We start from the raw sequence: 24,968 nt of genomic DNA on the forward strand, positions 1-24,968 counted from the left end.
CGAGTGCTACCCGACAAGCACAAAAGGCTTATTTTAAGTTAGTATTCGAGCGGGAGCATAAAATACCACTCTACTTGTAATCTGGCCCCTTATGTTTACTTCTTTGTAGTGAAGCTACTTTGCAATATACTTTCACTATTTATTTTGCCCCCTTTTCCTGTAATTTATTTCTGAAAATTAAAAGTTTTCCAACGTTTACACCTGGAAGGGCACATGGCAGGCATCACAAACCTAACTCAGTTGTGTATCTGTCCCTAATTTGCTTCAGCAGAGAATATCACAGGTTCTTATTGGCTCCTCCAAATAAGGCAAATGATGGGTGGAGTTTTGCTGATCAAAAGCAATTGTAGCAAACAAGGGGTTAATGCGTTTAACACATTTCCAAACTTGGAAAACTGCAAAACAATTTCATTACAGGTGTTTAGTGTCCTTCTAACGCAATTCTGACAGCAGCAAAAGTTAATTATGTTTTATTACATTAGTCACTTGCTGGGGATTCAATATTTTTTGCTAAAACATAATAAATAATAACCTGTCATTTAATGAAAGAGGAGAGAGTGGGAATAAAACTCTTATTACAAGTATAGATGAAACAGCAATATGTCTTTAATTCTAAAGCAGGAACAACTCTATAATGGGATATAATGGCATCTCAGAACCCAGGAGGCCTTTCACAAAGGTGGTGCATAGGGAGAACATATTCTAGCTACTATAGGGTCCATCAGATTGGTATAAACATGTTCTTGTGTACAGTTTTAATCTACTTTTATTTTGAGACGGCTGGATATGGTTGAGGTTAGACTGTGGCGAATGTTGAGTTGGGTGGGTATAACTTTATTCATTAGCTAAAATAAAAAACACTGAGATAAGGGGCGTCCTGCAGGGGCTTAGAAACAAGCAGTCTTAGAGGTTATAAAGTATATTAATATATTTGTTGTTTGTTGTAAACATTCTTGTAAAAATGGTGGTTTGTTGGTATTAAGAAACTCAAGTTGATGCTTATGCTTGGATATACAAATGTAAAATTCTGGGTAGGGGGCATTTACCCCTCTCCCTGACAAGCTCATAGATAACTCCAGACACTTTTTATTACACATTAACCATTTAATAGGAAATTAATTTTGGATCTTTACAATGTCAATTTCCTTTTAACGTCCAACTAGATGTATGTAAGCAATTTTAAATATTCCTTGTTTGTTTCATATATTATTATCTATTGCCTGCAAAAAGTGCATATTCTGTGTAATAATTATCTTATTTTCTGTGCTATTTTTTCTTTTCTGTATTATTATTATCATCAGTTATTTGTAGAGTGGAAGAGATTATGCAGCGCTAACATAGGTAAAATAAGCAAGGTTGCATTTATGGGATACACATGGGCAGAGTGCCCTGCCAAGAGCTGCACTGTTGTAAATTAGCTCTTATGAAGGTGATCTACAAACAGCTGGCCTCATAGGCTTACATGCTCAGGAGATTCAGGGGATGAAAAAAGCAGAAGAGGAACTGAGGTAAGATGTTAGTGTATATTATATGCATCCCTGAAAAGTAGAGTCTTTAAGGAATGATTGAAACTTTATAAAACTAGAAGAGAGTCTTGTGGAGCGAGGCATCGAGCTCCACAAAATAGGATCCATTCTGGAGAAGTCCTGTTGTCAGGAATATGAAGAGATAACAAGAGAGGAGGAGAGAAGGAGGTCATGAGCAGAGCAAAGGGGACAGGAGGGAGAGTATCTGGAAACAAGGTCTGAGATATAGAGGGGAGCAATGTTATTGAGGGATTTAAATGTCAGAGTCAGGATCTTGTGTTTTATTCTGGAGGCTGGAGGAAGCCAGCAAAAGGATTGGCAGAGAGGTGCAGCTAATGAAAAGCAATGTGTAAGGAAGATCAGTCTGGCAGAGGCATTTATTATGGATTGGAAAGGAGATAGATGGAAGCTAGAGAGACCAGAGAGGGTGGAGTTGCAATTGACAAAATGGAGATGAGAGAGTTGAAATCTTAGTTTGTGTGAGGAAGTGGTGAATTTTGGGAGTTTTATTTAATGTGGAAACGACAGGAATTAACCAAAGACTGGATGTGGAGAGTGAAAGATCTGGGTCAAGTGTGACCCCAAGACATTGGTTTGAAATACTGATGTTATTATCCACCAATTTTGAAAAAAGGGGGGAAATAAGGAGCTCAGTTTTGGAGAGATTTAGCTTAAGGTAGTGAGAGGACATCCAAGATGTAATTTTAGAGAGACAGCTAGTTAAACAAGTTAGCAAGGAAGGGGATAGGTCTGGTGCAGAGAGGTAGATTTGGTATCATTAGCATTACAATGATATTGAAGCCCATGGGACTTTATTAAGGAAATAAAAAAAAACCATTTTAACTATCCCCACCATAAAATGATTAAATAAGATTATTAACAAAAAAATAAATACTACAACATAATTGTGATTCTGCCTTTTCCATTGAGACCATGGAAGTGCATACTCTAGACTTTACAAGCCTAGCCCTTGTGCATTCTACATAGTGATTGTTTGATTGATGTAGTAGATTATTAGTGTTTTTCCTTAATCTGTCTATGCAGTGGAGAAAAGAAGCTTAGTTAGAATCTTAGTTATATGTCATTTTAATCTTATTGTAGATGTATTTGGATTATGCTAAAAGATGAACAGCCATTAAAAAAAAAAGAAACAGAGAATGGGGGGATAGAAAAGGTAAAGTGCGTGCAAGGATTAAAGTAAAAAAAGAAGAGGATAGGGAAACATAAACTTAAAAGTAAACCACATAGTGAATTCTGTTAGCCCAGTAATGGTGGAACCATAAAAAACAGTGATTACCTCACAAGTAAAGTGCACCGGCTGGATGCTGATATCTACCCACACTGGGAAATCAAAGCCTACCAGCTATCTGCCCCTCTGCTTCTCACCATTGCATCCAGTTAATGTTCTTGTTACCACCTTTGGACTGCTGTACTCTTCATTTTAATTGCTGAAGAAAACATAGGGGCCCATTTATCAAGCTCCGAATGGAGCTTGTGGGACCGTGTTTCTGGCGAGTCTTCAGACTCGCCAGAAACACAAGTTATGGAGCAGCGGTCTAAAGACCTATGCGCCATAACCCTGTCCGCCTGCTCTGATGAGGCGGACAGGAATCTCCGGAAATTAACCCGATCGAGTATGATCGGGTTGATTGACACCCCCTGCTGGCGGCCCATTGGCCGCGAGTCTGCAGGGGGCGGCGTTGCACTAGCATTAATTTGCATTAAAAAGTTATAAGGGTTTAAAGATATGAGGTCTCAGGTGTTAGAAAAAATAAAGTATTGCAAAGGGCTTCAACATAGAGATACATACATATACATGGCTAAAGACGTATGTACACACACACACACACACACACATATATATATATGTATTTACAGATATATATACACGTATAAATACATATGTATACAAATATAAACACATATATATATATATACTGTATATATATATAGATAAGTGCATTGCAGCCCTTTGCCGTAAAGTAGCTGAAAATATATGAGATCAAATTTATACAATATTCATCTATACTTAATCGCGTTTGTAATGGGTCCGTCGGTGTTGCCAGTTGCGCATGCATCCTCAAAGGAATGTTGGCTGCATGAGGCGCGCGCAGCCAAAAGAATCCACCTGGATGCAGCGTAGACAAACAAAGCTTTAAAAAAAAAAAACATGCAACCACTCGCATGAAATAACAAAAAACATGTAACCGCCTGCAAGAAATAAAAAAAAATGAACTGCCCGCATATATATATATATCTGTATATATTTATGTGTTTCAAGTGTGTGGAGAGCGCTTCGTTAGAAAATACCCTGGTTCTCCATATTGTGAATTTAACACAACGTAATATATATCATCCAAATATCACATAAATATGTACAAAAAATTTGCAAAGTCTTTTTAAATTATGCTTATTCTAATTATAAGTCCTACAGCAATCCAATCTTTTGAAAAGAAAATGAAATATCTTATTAGTCCATGTAATAATAGCAATAACAAAGTTCTTCAATGAAATCCAAAGCCAGTATAAGGGATAATAACAACAGTTTACATAAAAATTGCAAGTTTTAATACCCCCGGCTGGTGCTCCTATTATTTTGTGCTTTATAACATTTGACCTGCTGGAGTGAAGCATAGCTGTCGGGTGATTGGGTATATCCCGCTCCGTGGATGTCAGGAGCTCTTTCGCTGAGACGGAGGATCATTGGCAGATAACCTACACACCCCTGGAGGGACAGAGGAGCTCTTCGGCTACCCAATCAGAAGTGGGAGGACGGATCTGAGGATACTTCCGGGTTTACCCTGAGGAGGATGTTGGAGCTTCCCGTGGGCTGGAGCAAAGTGTACCGGGAAAGGTAGCGAATCTTGTTTTCGAAGTCAAGCATGGGCATTCAGAGCTGGTGTGACAACATCAGAGGACAGTCTGAGTGAGCCCTATTTGCACTAAAGGTACATCTGATATTGTGAGCGGAAGGATACAAGAAGAAGGGTAAGCACGTTTATCTTTACCTTCATTTGCCTGCTCACATGTGTTTGCATAGCCCACACCCCAGGACTCTGTGAACAAGTGGGGAGAGAAAACTTTGTTGTGCTGTATTATAATAACAACAGACCCCCTCAGGGTTACTACTTACATTCCTTACCCCCAATCTTATGAGGTAAGTGCCACACAGTGAGAAGGATAATCCACGTAGATCTCCAGATTCCCCTCTTCTCTGCTTCTTGAAGATGGAAGAGTGGTCTTTAAATCACATATTGCGTGTCACATATAATGGAAATAGAAAGAAAACAAAATAGTGCAACACCGTAATTTTATTTATACACAGACAGACGCTCTAAAAATAAGCTGCTTACAAGATTAACCTTAATCTGATATGAGCTAATGTAAAAGCTCTAGTCAAGTCCAGATATCGATCGTCAAGAAAGTCCTTAATACAACTTAAAATCTTCAAATTGTTTCAATTTTATTTTTCTTGCAAATAAGAAAGCCGTTCTGCTATCAGTCCTTACGTGTTTCGAAGGTAATGACCCTCAGCTCCCTTCTTCATCAGAGGAGTAGATAGTAGAACTCCAAAGTTAACAGCTTTTAAGGCGATGCGGCGGCACACTCCCCTAGATTTCAGTTACTGATTAGTCAAGTTATTTAGTCAGGTAGATACTGGAAGAAACATATGATTTTGACAGATGAGGTATAAAAGTTTGTGACGATTTAGTTCTATTTCATTGCGCATAAAATAACCTACAGATAAATCCGCTACATAGTTATATCGTTGTTTCAATACACTACCATTCAGGTTATAAATCCTTTGTATATATACAGTAAAGTTATATGACTTCAATTTATTGGGCTAACGCCTCTGATAAATTACATTTTATTCTAGGTATACGTTATTGCCCAATGTTTTCGTTATAACATAACTTTTGATAGTCACACTAAGGGCTCCATGTACTAAGCAATCAGCGAGCTACCCGCAACAAATCTCGCGTCAAAACTCGCAAACTGATATGTACAAAGCCGTCAATTATGTAAAAACTTGCATCTTTAAAATTGCGAGCGTACTTATCCGCCAAACCTCGCTACCTCTCCATTTTTTACTGTAATTAGACACATTTGACCACCAACTCGCCAAAAACTAATGTACTAAAAAATCTATTTGTCCGCTCGCGTTAATCTCCGCCCCCACCTCGTTATTTTTGCCTCGCCACCTTTTAGGTGGCGGGCAAGGTACAAAACAATAGGAAAGCCACTCTAGACGCCAGTCTATACATATATAAAAGGCAGTAATATCAGCATTGTACTTACATTGTTCATTTCAGCAGCTCATTGTACTTACATTGTTCATTTCAGCATTTACGTCAACTATGTTGTACATTTACCTCTTAAATCACTGTCACAATCATCCGTTATGCCAGTGATGATCTCTGGTCCCAGACGCTGAACAAGCTTCTGCTCATAATCATTGAGGTCTGCCACATATGCTGGTCCACCTCCGGTAGCACGTGCCGAATTTTTTTCTCTGGCCAATTTAGCTTTGGCGAAGCGTTTAATGTCGTTGTAATGCTTCTTCAGCTGATCGACATCCTTTTTTCCTGGACCCTGGGCACTAACAGCGTCGCTGATCCTTTGCCAGATCTGCTTCCTCCTAGAAAAATTTGTCTGTTTGACACGACATCCAAACAAATAATCATAAGAGTCAATAATCATGTCAATCAAAACGACGTTTTGCTGATGAGAAAAGTGAGGATTCTTGGATTTTGAAGCGGTTTCAGATCCAGATGAAGCCATATCGAAATTGTAAATAAAGATCACAAAAACGAGCGCTCTGTAATTACTCTCCAAAAATTTTGGAACAATAATAAAGTTGTTTAGAAAAGTTGTACATTTATAGGAGCAAAATTCTATTCCCGCGACTACTATGACGTTCATGACACCTTACATGTCACGTGTTAACAATTGGCCAGACAATTCAACTGAAAGTTAAGTACATCAGCTTAGTCGCGGCGAGCGAGGCGTCAAATTTATCAATATTCCGCCACTGCTCGCGGCGGGCTAGACGTGTCTATTTATTGTGGGATTATTAGTAAATAGCTACAGCGGACACCATTTCGTTCGCGGCGAGTAACGGCGAGTTTAGCCGCGTCTAAAATGACGGATGAATTGACGGCTTAGTACATGGAGCCCTAAGTGTAGCTGCTTTAGATGGGTTTCTATTTATATGCTTATTGAAGCAGGATCTTACTATCCTGATAGGATTATAAAAAAATGGATTCCTTATTTATTCTTTGGAATTTGGTTCTAATAATATCTTACTTGATCTAGTAGAACTCATTCAAATCATTTTAGGTTGTGCTATTTAGATCTTCTGCTCCTCCTATATTATTAGAGGTAATGTTTTGGTTGTTCTTTTATAAATAATGGGGAGAGTTTTTTTATTGATTTCCTAATAACATGCATTATATTAAAAAAGCTGCCAAATCTATGTCTTTGTTTAAGTCAGAGGGGGTTAGAGTATGCATGGTGTATATCCAAAAGGTCTCCCTTTTTCTTGGTTGGAGTTCTCTGTTTCCCCCTCTTTTATTTCTTGGGATAAATTCTAGGATAGTGTCTCTTAAATAGGAAGGATTTTTATTATGATATTCCCTATAGTGGGCTGATAAGTTGTGGGTCGTTTCCCCATTTTCAATGTTTGTGATGTGTTCTGCTAGCCTTTTCTTATAGGGCCTGGTCATACGCCCCATGTACTAAAGTTCACAGCCACATTGTATATTTATTTTTTTTCCCCAAAAAAATCATCAGATATATTTAGAAATATGTGTTTATGAATAGATAGAACACATTCTTCTGTGTGAAAAACATTGGAATGTGAAACATTCATATTTCATTTCGGGTTAGCGAACTTGAGAAAAATGCGATCAGGTTTGCTCGCGAGTAAGGGTGTTTTTTCCACTTTTCGTAGGAATACGTTAACGCGGTCTAAGTTTGCGTGCATTGGATTAGCTCGAGAGTGAAATCTTTTTACTGACAACTTCTATCTCTGCTAGAAGTAAGCTTTTTGTGCTCTCCAGGTATCGCACACCACGCGCGCAAAAAGATTACTTCTAGTGGAGTTAACGCGAGAGCGGAAGCGATAAATAGCACTCCGCTCATAATCTAGCCCTTATTGTTTAACTTTTCAGCCTCTGTGTAATACTGCTGAAAATTAAAAATTACAAATCAATTACTAATAACAGAAAATGTATATCACATGATGCTAACAGCTTTGATTTCCTTTATGTAAATTATCCTATTATCAAATTTCAAATAGACTAGGAAATGTTAGTAATATAAGTCGCAACTCATATTTTTAATAATATATATTTAGCATACATTGCGGCTTTATACAATCATTAATTAGCAAATGTATTAGTTGGAAATGGTTATTCGATTATTAGTTTCAGTACTAAAGCTGCTATATGTGAGTGACAACCATGCCCCTATTAAATTAATAATTTTTGTAATCTTTTAAGATTTATCTATACAGCTCGCTATTTATATGCAACTTTATATCCTCCTTATATTTTACAACCTTGTAGGGTTGAGCACCTACAACTATTAAAGCAAATTGAACTTCTGTAATTGCACTATTGTTGTATGTTATCTTATTCAGCCTGTTCTATCTTTGTTTGTGGATATTGAAATTTAATTATTATCATACGGCTAGATTTAGAGTTTTGTCGGTAACGACCCGCGTATCTAACGCTGGCTTTTTTCTGGCCGCACCTTTAAAATAACTCTGGTATTGAGAGTCCACAGAATGGCTGCGTTACGCTCCAAAAAAGGAGCGTAGAGCATATTTAACGCAACTTCAACTCTCGATACCAGAGTTGCTTACGGACGCGGCCAGCCTCAAAAACGTGCTCGTGCACGATTCCCCCATAGGAAACAATGGGGCTGTTTGAGCTGAAAAAAAACCTAACACCTGCAAAAAAGCCGCGTTCAGCTCCTAACGCAGCCCCATTGTTTCCTATGGGGAAACACTTCCTACGTCTGCACCTAACACTCTAACATGTACCCCGAGTCTAAACACCCCTAACCTTACACTTATTAACCCCTATTCTGCCGCCCCCGCTATCGCTGACCCCTGTATATTATTTTTAACCCCTAATCTGCCGCTCCGTAAACCGCCGCTACTTACATTATCCCTATGTACCCCTAATCTGCTGCCCCTAACACCGCCGACCCCTATATTATATTTATTAACCCCTAATCTGCCCCCCACAACGTCGCCTCCACCTGCCTACACTTATTAAACACTCTTATTAAATAAATTATTCCTATTTAAAGCTAAATACTTACCTGTAAAATAAATCCTAATATAGCTACAATATAAATTATAATGATATTATAGCTATTTTAGGATTAATATTTATTTTACAGGTAACTTTGTGTTTATTTTAACCAGGTACAATAGCTATTAAATAGTTAAGAACTATTTAATAGCTAAAATAGTTAAAATAATTACAAATTTACCTGTAAAATAAATCCTAACCTAAGTTACAATTAAACCTAACACTACACTATCAATAAATAAATTAAATAAAATACCTATAATTATCTACAATTAAACCTAACACTACACTATCAATACATAAATTAAATACAATTCCTACAAATAAATACAATGAAATAAACTAACTAAAGTACAAAAAATAAAAAAGAACTAAGTTACAAAAAATAAAAAAATATTTACAAACATTAGAAATATATTACAACAATTTTAAACTAATTACACCTACTCTAAGCCCCCTAATAAAATAACAAAGCCCCCCAAAATAAAAAAATGCCCTACCCTATTCTAAATTACTAAAGTTCAAAGCTCTTTTACCTTACCAGCCCTGAACAGGGCCCTTTGCGGGGCATGCCCCAAGAAGTTCAGCTCTTTTGCCTGTAAAAAAAAACATACAATACCCCCCCCCAACATTACAACCCACCACCCACATACCCCTAATCTAACCCAAACCCCCCTTAAATAAACCTAACACTAAGCCCCTGAAGATCTCCCTATCTTGAGTCGTCTTCACCCAGCCGAGCCAAATTCTTCATCCAAGCGGAGCAAGAAGAGGTCCTCCATCCGTTAGAAGTCTTCATCCAAGCGGGGCAGAAGAGGTCTTCCATCCGACTGAAGTCTTCATCCAAGCGGCATCTTCTATCGTCATCCATCCGGAGCGGAGCAGCAGCATCCTGAAGACCTCTGACGCGGAACATCCATCCTGGCCGACGATTGAACGACGAATGACGGTTCCTTTAAATTACGTCATCCAAGATGGCGTCCCTCGAATTCCGATTGGCTGATAGGATTCTATCAGCCAATCGGAATTAAGGTAGGAATATTCTGATTGGCTGATGGAATCAGCCAATCAGAATCAAGTTCAATCCGATTGGCTGATCCAATCACCCAATCAGATTGACCTCGCATTCTATTGGCTGATCGGAACATTTTTTTATTTTGGGGGGCTTTGTTATTTTATTAGGGGGCTTAGAGTAGGTGTAATTAGTTTAAAATTGTTGTAATATATTTCTAATGTTTGTAAATATTTTTTTATTTTTTGTAACTTAGTTCTTTTTTATTTTTTGTACTTTAGTTAGTTTATTTCATTGTATTTATTTGTAGGAATTGTATTTAATTTATTTATTGATAGTGTGGTGTTAGGTTTAATTGTAGATAATTATAGGTATTTTATTTAATTTATTTATTGATAGTGTAGTGTTAGGTTTAATTGTAACTTAGGTTAGGATTTATTTTACAGGTAAATTTGTAATTATTTTAACTATTTTAGCTATTAAATAGTTCTTAACTATTTAATAGCTATTGTACCTGGTTAAAATAAATACAAAGTTACCTGTAAAATAAATATTAATCCTAAAATAGCTATAATATAAATATAATTTATATTGTAGCTATATTAGGATTTATTTTACAGGTAAGTATTTAGCTTTAAATAGGAATAATTTATTTAATAAGAGTTAATTAATTTTGTTAGATTAAAATTATATTTAACTTAGGGGGGTGTTAGGGTTAGACTTAGCTTTAGGGGTTAATACATTTATTAGAATAGCGGTGAGCTCCAGTCGGCAGATTAGGGGTTAATAATTGAAGTTAGGTGTCGGCGATGTTAGGGAGGGCAGATTAGGGGTTAATACTATTTATTATAGGGTTAGTGAGGCGGATTAGGGGTAATAACTTTATTATAGTAGCGGTGCGGTCCGGTCGGCAGATTAGAGGTTAATTAGTGTAGGCAGGTGGAGGCGACGTTGAGGGGGGCAGATTAGGGGTTAATAAATATAATATAGGGGTCGGCGGTGTTAGGGGCAGCAGATTAGGGGTACATAGCTATAATGTAGGTGGCGGCTCTTTGCGGTCGGCAGATTAGGGGTTAATTATTGTAGGTAGCTGGCTGCGACATTGTGGGGAGCAGGTTAGGGGTTAATAAATATAATATAGGGGTCGGCGGTGTTAGGGGCAGCAGATTAGGGGTACATAAGTATAACGTAGGTGGCGGTCGGCAGATTAGGGGTTAAAAAAATGTAATCGAGTGTCGGCGATGTGGGGGGGCCTCGGTTTAGGGGTACATAGGTAGTTTATGGGTGTTAGTGTACTTTAGAGCACAGTAGTTAAGAGCTTTATAAACCGGCGTTAGCCCAGAAAGCTCTTAACTACTGACTTTTTTCTGCGGCTGGAGTTTTGTCGTTAGATTTCTAACGCTCACTTCAGTCACGACTCTAAATACCGGAGTTAGAAAGATCCCATTGAAAAGATAGGATACGCAATTGACGTAAGGGGATCTGCGGTATGGAAAAGTCACGGCTGAAAAGTGAGCGTTAGACCCTTTTTTGACTGACTCCAAATACCGGCGGTAGCCTAAAACCAGCGTTAGGAGCCTCTAACGCTGGTTTTCACGGCTACTGCCAAACTCCAAATCTAGGCCCATAGTATCTAATAGATTGCATGTTTATACAATACTAAATTGTATCTTTTATATGTAAGGAAATATATGTTACTCATCATGTTTTTTACATTTACATAACAATAATAAACATATATTTATACCTTGAAGGGAGAAGTATTAAGAAAATCTTGAAGTTTTATAGTAATTATGGCTATGGTTATTTTTTATTAGGAATTTAATATATCAATAGCTAGACTATTATGTGTTGTTAAAAAGATTATTATATTAATTAATAGTGTGAGTGAAAGAAGTGGTGTTGTGCTAAGTGAAAATGCAAATTTAGAGTGAAATGAATTAGAGTGCAAATTAATGTGGTAAAAAAAAAAAAAAAACATTCCTTATCGATGTGTGATGTTATCAAACAGTAGAAGTGGCTGAGCTCTTTATCAGCCCAAGGGTTGCAGGTTCGATCCCCGACGAGGTCCACTCAGCCTTTCATCCTTCCAAGGTCGATAAAATGAGCAGCGCCTTGAGACCCTTACGGGGGATTAGCCGCGCTTTACAAGTACCCAATACATACATACATATACTGAAAAGTGAACTGATCTCAAATTATAATTTGGTGCATCAAAGTAGTGATATTTATATTTAAGGCTGTCGTGTAATGAAGTGCAAAATGCTTTAGTTGTATTTATATCTTATCTGTGTAATTTACAAAAAAAAACAGAACAGTTGTTTTCATTTAAAGCTCTTGGTTTCAAAACATCTAATATATATATATATATTTATATACATATATATCCGTCAATTTTCTTCTCTTAAAGGGGCCTTCTTCAAATCTCCTCTTATGCCCAAAGAGATTTTCTGAATCACTGAATATTTTTATTGTGTAGATAAACTTTGATATTTAGTTTGAAAATGTTTTGCTACTGTGGTGATTGTTTTTACTTTTTAGCACAAACAGAAAAAATGTATAAATCACACCTGAAGAGCGACAAGTATAATGTTGTTCCAAATGATGTATTCCATCTGTCTTATCGGTAATGTGCTTTATTTTGGTTACATACGTACTTGCTGAGCATGTTCCGCAGGAGTTCATGCCAGGATCTAGGGCAACTTTCTTGAGAATATGAATGTAGTGGGTCTGCACTAATTGATCCTTCAAATTTCTTGGCCATTTTACCAGTTGTAACCCTATTTCCAATTATTGGGGCTAAGGTGGAGTCACTTTGCAGAGTATGCCAATTGGCAGTCATGATCTTAAAGGGACAGTATACGCTCATTTTCATATAACTGCATGTAATAGACACTACTATAAAGAATAAGATGCACAGATACTGATATAAAAATCCAGTATAAAACTGTTTAAAAACTTACTTAGAAGCTCTCAGTTTTGCTCTGTTGAAAAGGTAGCTGGAAAGCCCACTGCACATGGGAAATTAGAACCTCCCCCCTGCCTGTTCTTTTGCATATGAAAAGACCCTTTAAACAGGAGCAAGCTGGAGAAGGTAGCTGATGGTATTCACATAAAACTTTTGGGCTTGGTTAGGAGTCTGAAAATCAGAGCAATGTTATTTAAAAATAAGCAAAACTATACATTAAAAAAAAAAAAACGTTATGGGCTATAAATAGATCATCTACAAAACATTTATGCAAAGAAAAAAATAGTGTATAATGTCCCTTTATTTACTTGATACATTTGAGGATTATATGTAGTTATTAATCGCGGATGTATCTCACTTGTATTACTCATTTTTGGTTTTAATAGAGTATTTTAATGTAATGCTTGCATCTTAGCTGTCTTGACTGCCCTTTTACTGTATCTCCTCTGAATTAAAGGGACATTATACACTAGATTTTTCTTTGTATACATGTTTTGTAGATGATCCATTATTTATATAGCCCATACAGTTTTGTTTTTTTACAAGCCCCAAAGTTTTAGGAGAATACTGACGTATACCTACTCCAGCTTGCTTCTGTTTATGTAAAGGGTCTTTTCATATGCAAAGGAAGGGGGGGTCTCTGATATTTCCCACTTGCAGTGGGTGTTCCAGTAACCTTTTAAACAGAGCTAAGCTGGAAGCTTCAGAGTAAGTTTTTAAACAGTTTTTTTACTGGATTTTTAGATCAGTATCTGTGCATATTATTCTTTATAGTAGTGTCTATTACTTGCAATTATATGAAATTTAGTGTATTCTGTCCCTTTAATCTCTCCATCGGGGGTTACTTTCTTGAAAGTCAATTTTGGTGCTATTTGTAGAGCTCGCCATATGGTATGGATTTTAGTGTGCTTGGAGGATGTGCAATTGTATTATGTAATACAATATATCTGAGTACTGGTAGTACCAGATTTGTTTTTATTTATAGTTAGATCCAAAAAATATATGGATTTCAAATCTGCTTGGTTAATGTTATATTTTTTTTGATAAATTAAGGTTTTCCCTTGTGCCTTCCCATATGAATAGCACACAATCAGCTTATCTGACAAAGAGTGGTATCAGATTTATAAAATTCTCCATATCATCTGTAAATGCATTACACAATTCCCAAAATCCAAGGAACAGGTTGGCATTTGTTAGAACACATGCAGTGCCCATTGCTGTTCCTTAGATTTGTAAGTAATACTGGTTAGAACAAATTTCAAAAACTGAACAATAAATGCATTTTGATCTTGATTATTGTGGACATTAGTGGAGAAAATACTGAATTGCTCTAATACCATCTGCATGTTGAATACTAGTATATAATGATTCTACAGCCATCATTACAAGTCAAGTATTATCTGATAGATGCAGTTTAAAGGGACATTCCAGTCAAAATGTAAATGCACATAGATTAATAATATTGTTAAATAGAAACATATTTGCAATATACATGTATTAGCAAAAATGCTTCTAGTAAAAGTTAAAACTGTTTTAGTGTTAAAAATGTTCTCTGCACGTGCGTGTGAAGCATAGCTAGATATTGTCACTGCACCCACATTTTAATTAATGCAGCTTCTCAGATCATCACTGGGGCTTTTATCATGTCAGCAATTAACAAATTGAGTCATTACAAGACGGTACAAGCACCTTAGCCTCCCTGAGCAAATGCTGTGTTTAAAATTCTGGTGCACGGTGCATAGTTAAAGGGACACTCAATCAAAATTAAACTTTCATTATTCAGATAGTGCATGCCATTTTAAACAACTTTCCATTAACAAAATGTGCACATTCTTTTTATATTTCAACTTTTTGAGTCACCGGCTCCTACTGAGCATGTGCAAGAATAAGTGTGTATGCAATTGTGAATGGCTGATGGCTGTCACATGGTACGTGTATGCATTTGTTATTGGCTGATGGCTGTCACATGGTACAGGGGGAGTAGAAAAAACTTTTAAAATTGTCAGAAAAAAAATCTACTACTCATTTGAAGTTCAGACTAAGTGCTATTGAATTGTCTTCTTATCATGCATTTATTGAGTATGCAAATCTACTGTGTTGACTGGTCCTTTAAATACAATTTTCAAACAGCTATTGCTTTTATTAGAAGCATTTTTGCTAATGCATGTATTTTTGCTAATGCATGTATATTACAAAATTGCTTCTGTTCAATACCGAAATGCACCCATGTGGTTTTCAATTTTGGCTGGAATATCCCTTTAAGTAATATCTGTAACACCTCCATACTGTCACATAGTATAATGGAAGAGTTATTAGATGTTGCCTTAAAGGGACACTGAACCCAAATTTTTTCTTTCGTGATTTAGATAGAGCATGCAATTTTAAGCAACTTTTAATTTACTCCTATTATCAATTTTTCTTCGTTCACTTGCTATCTTTATTTGAAAAAGAAGGCATCTAAGTTTCTTTTTTGGTTCAGGACTCTGGATAGCACTTTTTTATTGGTGGATGAATTTTTCCACCAATAAGCAAGAACAACCCAGGTTGTTCACCAAAAATAATGCGGCATCTAAACTTACATTTCAAATAAAGATACCAAGAGAATGAAGAAAATGTGATAATAGGAGTAAATTAGAAAGTTGCTTAAAATTGCAAGCTCTATCTGAATCACAAAAGAAAAATGTGGGTTCAGTGTCCATTTAATCTTAAAACAACATATTTACTAGCAGCCTTTGTAAAGTTTTCAGGATATATATATATATATATATATATATATATATATATATATATATATATATATATATATATATATATATAGGAGGGGCTTATGTAGATTTTGGTCTCATATTCGTATTGCAGAAAGGTGGTTGTGTGTCTATAAATTCATCATCTTTAATAGTATTCTCATTTGCCAAATCTTCCAAATCTTTCAAAGTTATCTGTTCATCTTTACTCCACACAGATTCATTTTTTTCAGAATACATTTTTTCAGTATTTAGTATTGTATAAACATGCAATCTATGAGATACTATGATAATAATTACATTGTTACATCCACAAACAAATATATAACAGACTGTCTGAATAAGATAACAAACAACAATAGTGCAATTACAGAAGTAAAATTTACTTCAATTTATTTTAGGTACTCAACCCTACAGGGTTATGAAATATGAGGAGGATATAAAGTTATGTGAAAGTAGCGAGCTGTATTGATACATCTTGAAAGATTACATATATTATGCATTTAATAGTGGTCATGGTAGTCCCTCACATATAGCAGCTTAATGATTGCAACGAATAATCTAATAACCATTTCCAACTAATAAGTTTACTAATTAATGATTGTATAAAGTTGCAATGTATACTAAATATATATTATTACAAATGTGAGTTTTGACTTATATTACTAACATTTTCCAATCTATTTGTTTTATTTATTGCATAGATACTTTATTTACTGCATAGATACTTGCCCCTGAAAACAGTAAGATCGTAACTCACAACCTCACAAGCCTAGTTATATTAAGAATAATAATATATTTAATTTCGGATGTTGGTAGAGGGCAGGATTTGTAAATTTATAAAATAGCAAACACTCGGTAGGCGCGAATCCCGTAAAATACGTGTGATTGTGAGTATTAATTCTGTTAATAAATAATAGAAATGATTAGACACAATAAAATATATTTGTAAATTCTATTCACATACAATAGTCATTTGAATTTAATTAGGGGTAAGGCTCTCTTCTGTTTCCTCTTGTTGCAACTCTTATCAGTGAGTTTATAATGTGCCTGCTCCTAGTGATGTCACAAACCTAAAATTTTGCGTACGCGAACGGCGGAGTCGAACTTCCAGAACTGTTCGCGAACGGGCGAACCGCCATAGACTTCAATAGGCAGGCGAATTTTAAAACCCACAGGGACTCTTTCTGGCCACAATGGTGATGGAAAAGTTGTTTCAAGGGGACTAACACCTGGACTCTGGCATGCCGGAGGGGGATCCATGGCAAAACTCCCATGGAAAATTACATAGTTGATGCAGAGTCTGGTTTTAAGCCATAAAGGGCATAAATCACCTAACATTCCTAAATTGTTTGGAATAACGTGCTTTAAAACATCAGGTATGATGTTGTATCGATCAGGTAGTGTAAGGGTTACGCCCGCTTCACAGTGACAGACCAAACTCCCCGTTTAAAGGGACAGTCTATACCAGAATTTTTATTGTTTTAAAAGATAGATAATCACTTTATTACCCATTTCCCAGTTTTGCATAACTAACACATTTATAATAATATACTTTTAACCTCTGTGATTATCTTGTATCTAAGCCTCTGCAAACTGCCCCTTTTTTCAGTTCTTTTTTTTTTTTTTTTTTAAATTGTAATTTTTATTGTTTTTTTCATAACAAAAAAGAGAGATACAACAGCTGTACGAAGCAATCGTACATCGAATGCAAATACACTAAGACAAAAGAAATAAACAATACAATCAGGACGTTAATACTTATTCAAAAAGGGGTACCGATATCTCAATAAGAAATGAGGTAACATTGGGAAAGGGATGAAGAAAAAAAAGGAGGGGGCTAGGAGGTCTTTAGGAGGGGGGGGGGGTCATGAGAGAAACCAGTTCGGGGGTACAAAGATAAGGCCAGGGGTTCTGCTAAAATGTTGAGGGGTATTTTATTTATTTATTTTTATTTGTTTATTTTTTTTATTTTTTTTTCAACCTAAGTATCAAAACTAGGGAGCCAGAGAGTGTCGAACCTACTTTTCCAGTCGGACCAGATTAATTCAAAAAAGTCAGACCTACTAGAGGTATAGTAAATGTTTTTCTCCATGGAGTATATTTAGGCCATAGTGGTTACAATATCTGACCAGGCTGGGGGGAGGGATCTTTTCCAGGATCTGGCTATATTGAGTTTAACTGCGGATAAGAGATAGATACTTAGGGAGCCATAGTGTTTGGGTAATTTACATGTGCCTAAGTGGAATAGGGCCATCTCAGGGGTTCTAGGAAGGTTGATACCTAAGCTAGTTAGTGTAGAGAAGCATTTGTTCCAGATGGGTTTGAGCCTAGGGCAGCTCCACCAAATGTGGATCATGTCACCGATATGTGAGCAGTCTCTCCAACAAGTGTGGGAGGCCTCAGGAAAAATTTCTGCGAGTCTAGCTGGGACGTAGTACCAGTGTGTGAGCACCTTTATGTAGGTTTCAAGGATGGTAATGCAGTGGAGGGTTTTTTTCATTAGTAAAAGCGTGCGTTGCCACTCTGTGAGGGGTACTGTGAAGTCCAACCTCCGTTCCCATTTTTGAATATGTTGGGCTTTATCAGCTGGAGTAGCACCTTCCATAAGGGTGTAGTGCAAGGATAAGGGTTTGCCCAGCCGGAGCCCCTGTTGCCATCTAGCTTCCCATATGATGAGTTCCCGGGGCAAAGCGGGTTTGAAACCCCATCTTGACAGGAGACTAATGACCCTTGAATATTCAAACTTCATATACGATGGGGTGGACGGGGAGACATCAAGTTGACTATAGGGGGAGAAGGTTACCTGAGGTGAAGTAGACCAAAGGTCTGCCACCCTCGTAACACCTAGCCTAGACCAGGAGGTCGGGTGTGAGTCAGGTAGGCCTGACAGGAGGCCGGCCATAGAGGTAATTGGCGACGGGTGGGGAGCTACCCTAGGGCTATGTCGCAGGAGGTCCCAGGCAGTCAGACATTCCTGAATAATCGGGTTTGTGACTCCAAGGTTTCTTCTACAGTGAGGTGGCGTCCATATTAGGTCCCTCAAAGCGAGATTATGTGGTAAGGAGGCTTGTTCAGTTGTCCTCCATTTACAATCAGATGCTTTAACTCCCCATTGCGAGATGTGAGTGAGCATAGCGGCATCCGCATACCTGAAAATAGAGGGGGAGGCCACCCCTCCATGCATTCTAGGGTATTGTAGAATGTTGTGGGCTACTCTAGGAGGTTTACCCTGCCATATGTACTTAGTGCAAGCACTTTGGAATTGGATAAGAAGGGTTCTGGGCACCCTGATTGGAAGGCAGCGTAGAGCATACGTAAACTTTGGAAGGTAGCTCATTTTTAAGGCCGTGACCGAAGCTCGGCTAATAGGGGTTTAAAGTTATCGTCAATTATTTGGGGAAGTGAGTTGGACAATTTAACACCAAGATGAGAGATGAACTTATGACTAGGGATAAACTTGTATTTTTTGCATAGGCTTCTGGAAACCTCCTCAGGGAACCCAAATGTGAATAATTCCGATTTTGAGTGGTTTAACTTATAGTACGACATGGCGCTAAACGTCTCAAGAAGGGACAAGAGCCTCGGGATCTCTCTCAAGGGTCTGGAAAAAAACAGAGTGGTATCATCGGCAAATAGGGCCACTTTATGGACCGTACCATGGAGGGTGATTCCCGATATCTCCTTATCCGCTCTGATCGCTGCGGCCAAGGGTTCCATGGCCAACGCAAACAGGATTGGGGAGAGGGGGCAACCTTGTCGGGTACCATTGGTAATAGAGAAGGGGGTGGGGTCAAACCCCAATCCTCTTACTGAGGCTACCGGAGAGGAATACAAGGCCTTCACTGCAAGTATGATTTGTGTGGGAAACTGGAAGTTCTCTAGGACCCGCCAAAGGTACTCCCAACGGACGCGGTCAAAGGCCTTCTCAGCATCAAGAGAAAGCACCGCGAGCGGCCTATCTAGCCTCTTTGCCTCTAGGAGGATGTCAAGGAGCCTCCTGGTGTTATCCGGGCCCTCTCTCCCCGGGATGAAACCGACTTGGTCGGGGTTAATGAGTGTTGGAAGGAGTTTTGCTAACCGGTTTGCTAGAATTTTGGCATGTCAGTGTTGATAAGCGAGATGGGTCGGTAATTAGCACAAAGGGTTGGGTCTTTGTTGGGTTTGGGGATAGTGACTATAGAGGCCTCCAAGAATTCCCTGTCGAATTTCCCTGTGGACATTGCCCTATTAAAAAATCTGGTGAGTATAGGGATAAGTTCCTCTAGATATATCTTATAAAAAATAGCCGTAAAGCCATCTGGCCCAGGGGCTTTAAGAGACTTCAGTTTCTTAATGACCTGCTTGACCTCCTCACCAGTGATTGGGGTGTCAATACACTCTATATGGGTTTTGTCAAGGGTGGGGAGTTTCAGGGATTGAAGGAATGAGCTTATGGCTTCCGAGGGGGCCTGCCCAGGTGTCGTCTCGTCGCCTATGTTATAGAGTGCAGAGTAGAACTTATTAAACTGTTGACCAATTAGGGAGTGGAGTCTAAAGGATTGTGTGCCCTGTTTAATCTCGTGGATACGGGAGGCGCCCATACGTTGCCTAATTTTGTTGGCGAGTAAAGAATCTGCTTTATTACCCTTGGAATACATGACATGTTTCAAACGAAGGAGATTGGATTGTGTCCTATAAAATTCTAGCTGACAGATGTGCCGCCTAATATCTTCAACCTCAGATTTTTGTGCCACGGGATCTAAGGCCCGTCGTTGGGTTTCAAGAACCCGCAATCTACAGTGTGCCGGGGATAGGGAGAGGCCTGCTTGCCTCTTGAGGTGGGTCTGCTTGCGGATAAAGAGGCCTCGAAGGGTGGCCTTAAACGATCCCCATATTGTGTTGTCGCTAACATCTGGGGTATCATTTATCTGGAGGGTGAAGCGGATCTCCTTCCTGATCTCCTCCCTGAAAGGGACATCTGAAAGGAGATGGTGCGGGAGCCTCCATGGGGCCCTAGCCTTGATGGTGTGGCTGGAATCTATATCTAGGATGACTAGGTCATGATCCGACCACGGGCAAGAATGAATGCTCACAGAGCGGATCAGATCTAGATCCGTAGGGTGGCAGAAAAAGTAGTCCAACCTAGAGAATGTAGAGTGTGGGTGGGAGAAGTGGGTGAAGTCTTTATCCAAAGGGTGTAGGGACCTCCAGATATCAAAGTAATCAAACTGGGACATGAGTTCCCTAAATCTACGGCTGGTTGGGTCGTGACTGGTAGAGAGTCTCTTGGAGAGGCTAGTCTTCCTATCTAGCTTCCCATCCCACACCATATTCAGGTCACCTGCAAGGATGACCTTGCCCTGTTTAACTTTATCAACATGAAGGAGAATTTTCCTTAGGTACCCAGGCTGGAGTGAGTCTGGAAGGTAAATTGAAACCAGAGTGTATGTGACGTGGTCTAGCTTGCATATAAGGATGAGGTATCTGGCCTGGGGATCTCGGAGCACGAGAAGGGGCTCATAAGCCACCCTTTTGTGTATTAGGATTGCTACTCCTCTGGCTTTTTTGGTGAAGGAAGACGCCTAAAAAACCGGGTAATCCCTAGATGTGTGGAGGGGTGGGGAATCAGCTAGCAGATGCGTCTCTTGGAGAAAAGCAACATCCGCTCTATGATGGCGCAAGGAGCGGGATAGAAGGCATCTCTTACCCACAGTATTAAGGCCTCTGACATTATGGGTAAGAAATCTGAGGGAGGCCATTTAGGAACTTTTTACAAGGATGGAGGAGAGGGGAAGAGGGGGGGAGTAGAGACTGGATATGGGGGGAGGGAGATGGAGGGAGACAAGTGGAAGTAGTCCACCTATGTGGGGCCCTAGGATGGGCATCAAGAGTTGGGGGGGGAGCTAACACAGCCTGAAAGGTAGAGGGGCTAGTGTGGGAAGCCCCTCTCTTCTGCAAGAAGTAATGGAACATAATAAACATAAGAATACTCAAACTCTAACTAGAACTAGTTGCAATAACATTAATCAAGAAAGTGAACAACATATGAAAATGACATTGGTAGCTAAGTATAATGCAATATCCTCAGGTAGGTGAGGCTTGAGGCCTCTGAATTTGGTCAGGGGGGTTAGGTTTTGGTCGCTTCGGCCTCTGTTCTTTGAGAGTCCACTCTGGAGCTGTGACCCGCAATCTGGAGCGGACCTCTTGTTGATTATCTGGGGCGGCTTGAAGACCCCAATTAGCCAGTAGGGTGCCCCCCATAGAGGGAGAGGACACTATGTGGGTTTGGTTGTCTCTGGTCACAATCAATTTAGTGGGGAATCCCCACCTGTATTTGACCCCTGCTTTCCTCAGTTGAGTGGTGATTGGGGCATAAAGCTTCCGCTGTTGCAAAGTATGGGAAGAGAGGTCAGGCAGGAGCTGAATATCTTTAAAGTTATCAGGAAGGGTAGGTTTGCTGTATCAACCGGTCTTTGAAGGTAAAGTGATGGAAGCAAACCACCACATCCCTTGGCCTGTCCGATGATACTGAACATGGTCTGAGAGCCCTGTGGGCCCTTTCCATGGTGTGCATGTTGCCCTCCAGCGGGCCCAAAAATGCAGTGAACAATGAGATGAGGTACTCCTGTAAGTTACCCGTGGCAACCGTCTCTGGGATGCCTCTGAACCTGATATTGTTCCTCCTGGCCCTGTCCTCCATATCCGCTAGCTTTAGCTTGAGTTGGGAGATTTGTTCGGCCAGGTTTTCTGCATAGGATAGCACGTTCGAATGATCAGTAGCCAAATCGTCTTGCTGTCACTCAAGAGAGTCCACTCTATCACCTATTTCCAAGATTTCTTTTTTAAGTTCAGCTGAACTTCTCTGGATCTCAGCTGTAATAGATTTGGTCTGAGCTGCAAGCAGTTTCTGTAGAGTACTTTCAGTAATGTAATGATTGAGGTGGGCGGCTGACTGAGAGCTCGATTGGGAACCCTCGTCTTGTGACTCGGGATCGCTAACTTCCTTGTTCTCAGGAGTAGGCATTTTGCGTGGCTGGGAGAAATGATCTAGAACAGTCTTTTTTGAGGCCACTTGGGTCTTGGTATTTTTTCTGGCAGAGTGCGACATACTTGGCAATGTAAGGGGACCGAATGGTGGTTCGTAAATTTACAGTGAAATCCCACCCTGACCACTTATACACAGAGGAATCTTTAGATCACTGAGATAATTACATAGACAGATAAAGTTACCTAGGTTATCTCAAAAGCTAAACTTCAACATTTAGTTAGAACATTGGCAGCTAATGGTACACTGTAAGAGCGGGGCCAACACAGCCCTCAAACATAAATTATACCTGGTACATGATATTTAACACATACAGCAACGATAGAAAAGGCCCAATGAATGGACCAACAGCTGGTGGTTGTAGTGGCCCCTAAGAGCCCCCACGCACCTCGGGGAGGGGGGATACGACCAGTAGGAAGGGGAAAAGGAAAGTGGAAGTGACCAGCCCAGACAAGCTGGGCCGGAAAGGGGGAAGTGCGAGGGGGACCAAAGCAACCAGTCCCGTTCAGTGAGACTCACCGGTGGACCCCAATAAATATAATGCAGGAGATATAGGGAGTAGTATACTAGATATGACAGGCCCTGCAAAAGTTTAGAACAAAATTGTGGGAAAACCAAAATTAGCTATTCTAGGTCCAATAGGAGATATCAAAGGTACAGGATAAAGGGGCCCCCAACTGGTAAGTTCTTTAGGGGAGCGCATAAGAGCCAGTACTATGGGGCAGTATAGCTTGTGGGGGGGGTGCTTTTATATGGTAAGGTGTGCCAGAACAGGTATTATTCGGGCCTGGTGTGTGGCAAGTTAGGGTACAGAGACACACTTCACTCTACAGATAAACAACAGAGGCACATAAGCTGATGTAAGAGCAAGGTTACAACACACTCCAGGCAATAGACCTTTAAATGGTACACAATTGAGTAAGGGAGGTAATAGTAGTAAAGGGTGTGAGTACTATAATAGGGGAGTGGGTTATAGACAAGTTGGTCTGTTAAACTAAAAGATGAGGTGTTGTAAGTATTCACCTATCAGTGAGGTGTACCTAGGGAGCTATGTGGAATCAACATGTAGTGTACTCATATCATAGAACAGATGCAACTGAAGCAGGGTATTATAAAACACTCCACTCTGGGTTAGACCCAGAGATACATTTGCTGGTGCAGCAGCTAGTATACAGAGACCCCCAGTACCCAGCAGATAAACACAATCCTCTTGGTGAGGGCTCAAGAAAGCAAAAAGCCCCTTAATATCAGTTGTGAGTGTTTGGCTGGTACCACAGGCAAGTCCCCTAATAAGTGAGGGATAGATCACTATCTGGCTTCAGAACAGAAAAGTACAGACCAGCCAGTTAGGGTCCAGTAATCCCACCTCCCCAAAAAGGATATTTCTTTAAAGTCCACTTCTTGTACTGCTCCCAAAAGTAAGGTTAAAAGTCCCCAGAAGGTAGAAGCATATAACTCACACAATTTACAGTCACTCCTAAGGGAGAGGGGGAGATGGGGAGATGGGGGGCCCCGTGGTAGAGCTGGTAATTTTGTTAAACTGGATTCACAGGGGTTAGAGTATGCGGAAGGGCTCTGTGAGCACAATATATGAAGAAGGCTTTACCTTAACTGCCACATGGGTGCGGCTTATGGATCCGGTCCCGGTAGGCCAGAGGATATTAATGGTGCCGCTGGAGGCACCTTCCCATGTGTTGCTACGTGTACCCCTTGGGAGGAGCACCTGGGGAGAAGAGATTGCCCGGTATATTGTAGGGCTCCGTCAGTGAAGCAGCACCCGGCCTGTTGCAGCGCTGCTTGCGTGGGGCTGTCAGGGCCCAAGATGGCGGCGTTTCGCGCCCTTTCTAGCGGGCTACACAAGAGGGACAGCAAGGCCCAACTACTCCTAGGCTGGACTCCGATCTTCTCAGCTGGTTCCCAGTAAATGGCGCAGGTGTTCGTCTTCTGAGGTCCGCCTCTCAGGGGGACCGTTCGGCAAGGCTTGTCGGCACAGTCGGGCGGAGAACCCGCTCGCGCGTCTTCTTGGGAGTGAGCAGACAGGCCACAGGAGGAAGGCTCCGGAGCGGATCCCCGACCCTCCGGAGCAAAGTGGCACAGGGTAAGTTTAGTGGCTGGTAGTGTCCAAGAGGAGCAGCCCCCTACTCTCCGGAGCGGAGCCCCAGCCCTCCAGAGACCAGGGACCGCTGTAGACTGCCTGAGGTAGAGTTCACCTTAACCACTGTTCTCTCAGTCTCAACTTCAGTTGGTCTGGGTGGTATAGGTATGTCCTGGAGGCTGCTGAAAATATCCAATGGACCTGGAGTGGGTCCCCAGCCCTCCAGGGCAATGTAGATGGCTATCTCCTCTGGTCTAGCAAGAAAGCA

General features: G+C 39.9%; 1 protein-coding gene across 2 annotated transcripts in view; it reads left to right on the forward strand.

Annotated features, from left to right (window-relative positions):
- Positions 1–24,968, forward strand: part of LOC128660664 (band 4.1-like protein 4B) — a 209,407-nt gene that overhangs the window by 175,959 nt on the left and 8,480 nt on the right. Inside the window, exon 1 of one of the 2 annotated variants that reach the window (XR_008402570.1) lies at positions 24,265–24,703. The exons of the other annotated variant lie outside the window; for it this stretch is intronic. The gene's annotated coding sequence lies outside the window, so the exon portion shown is untranslated. Of the gene's footprint in view, positions 1–24,264; positions 24,704–24,968 lie in introns of those variants that run through there. 2 annotated transcript variants of the gene reach the window in all.

This window comes from Bombina bombina, chromosome 5 (genome assembly GCF_027579735.1).
Source record: "Bombina bombina isolate aBomBom1 chromosome 5, aBomBom1.pri, whole genome shotgun sequence".
In the NCBI taxonomy this organism is placed as follows: Eukaryota; Metazoa; Chordata; class Amphibia; order Anura; family Bombinatoridae; genus Bombina; species Bombina bombina.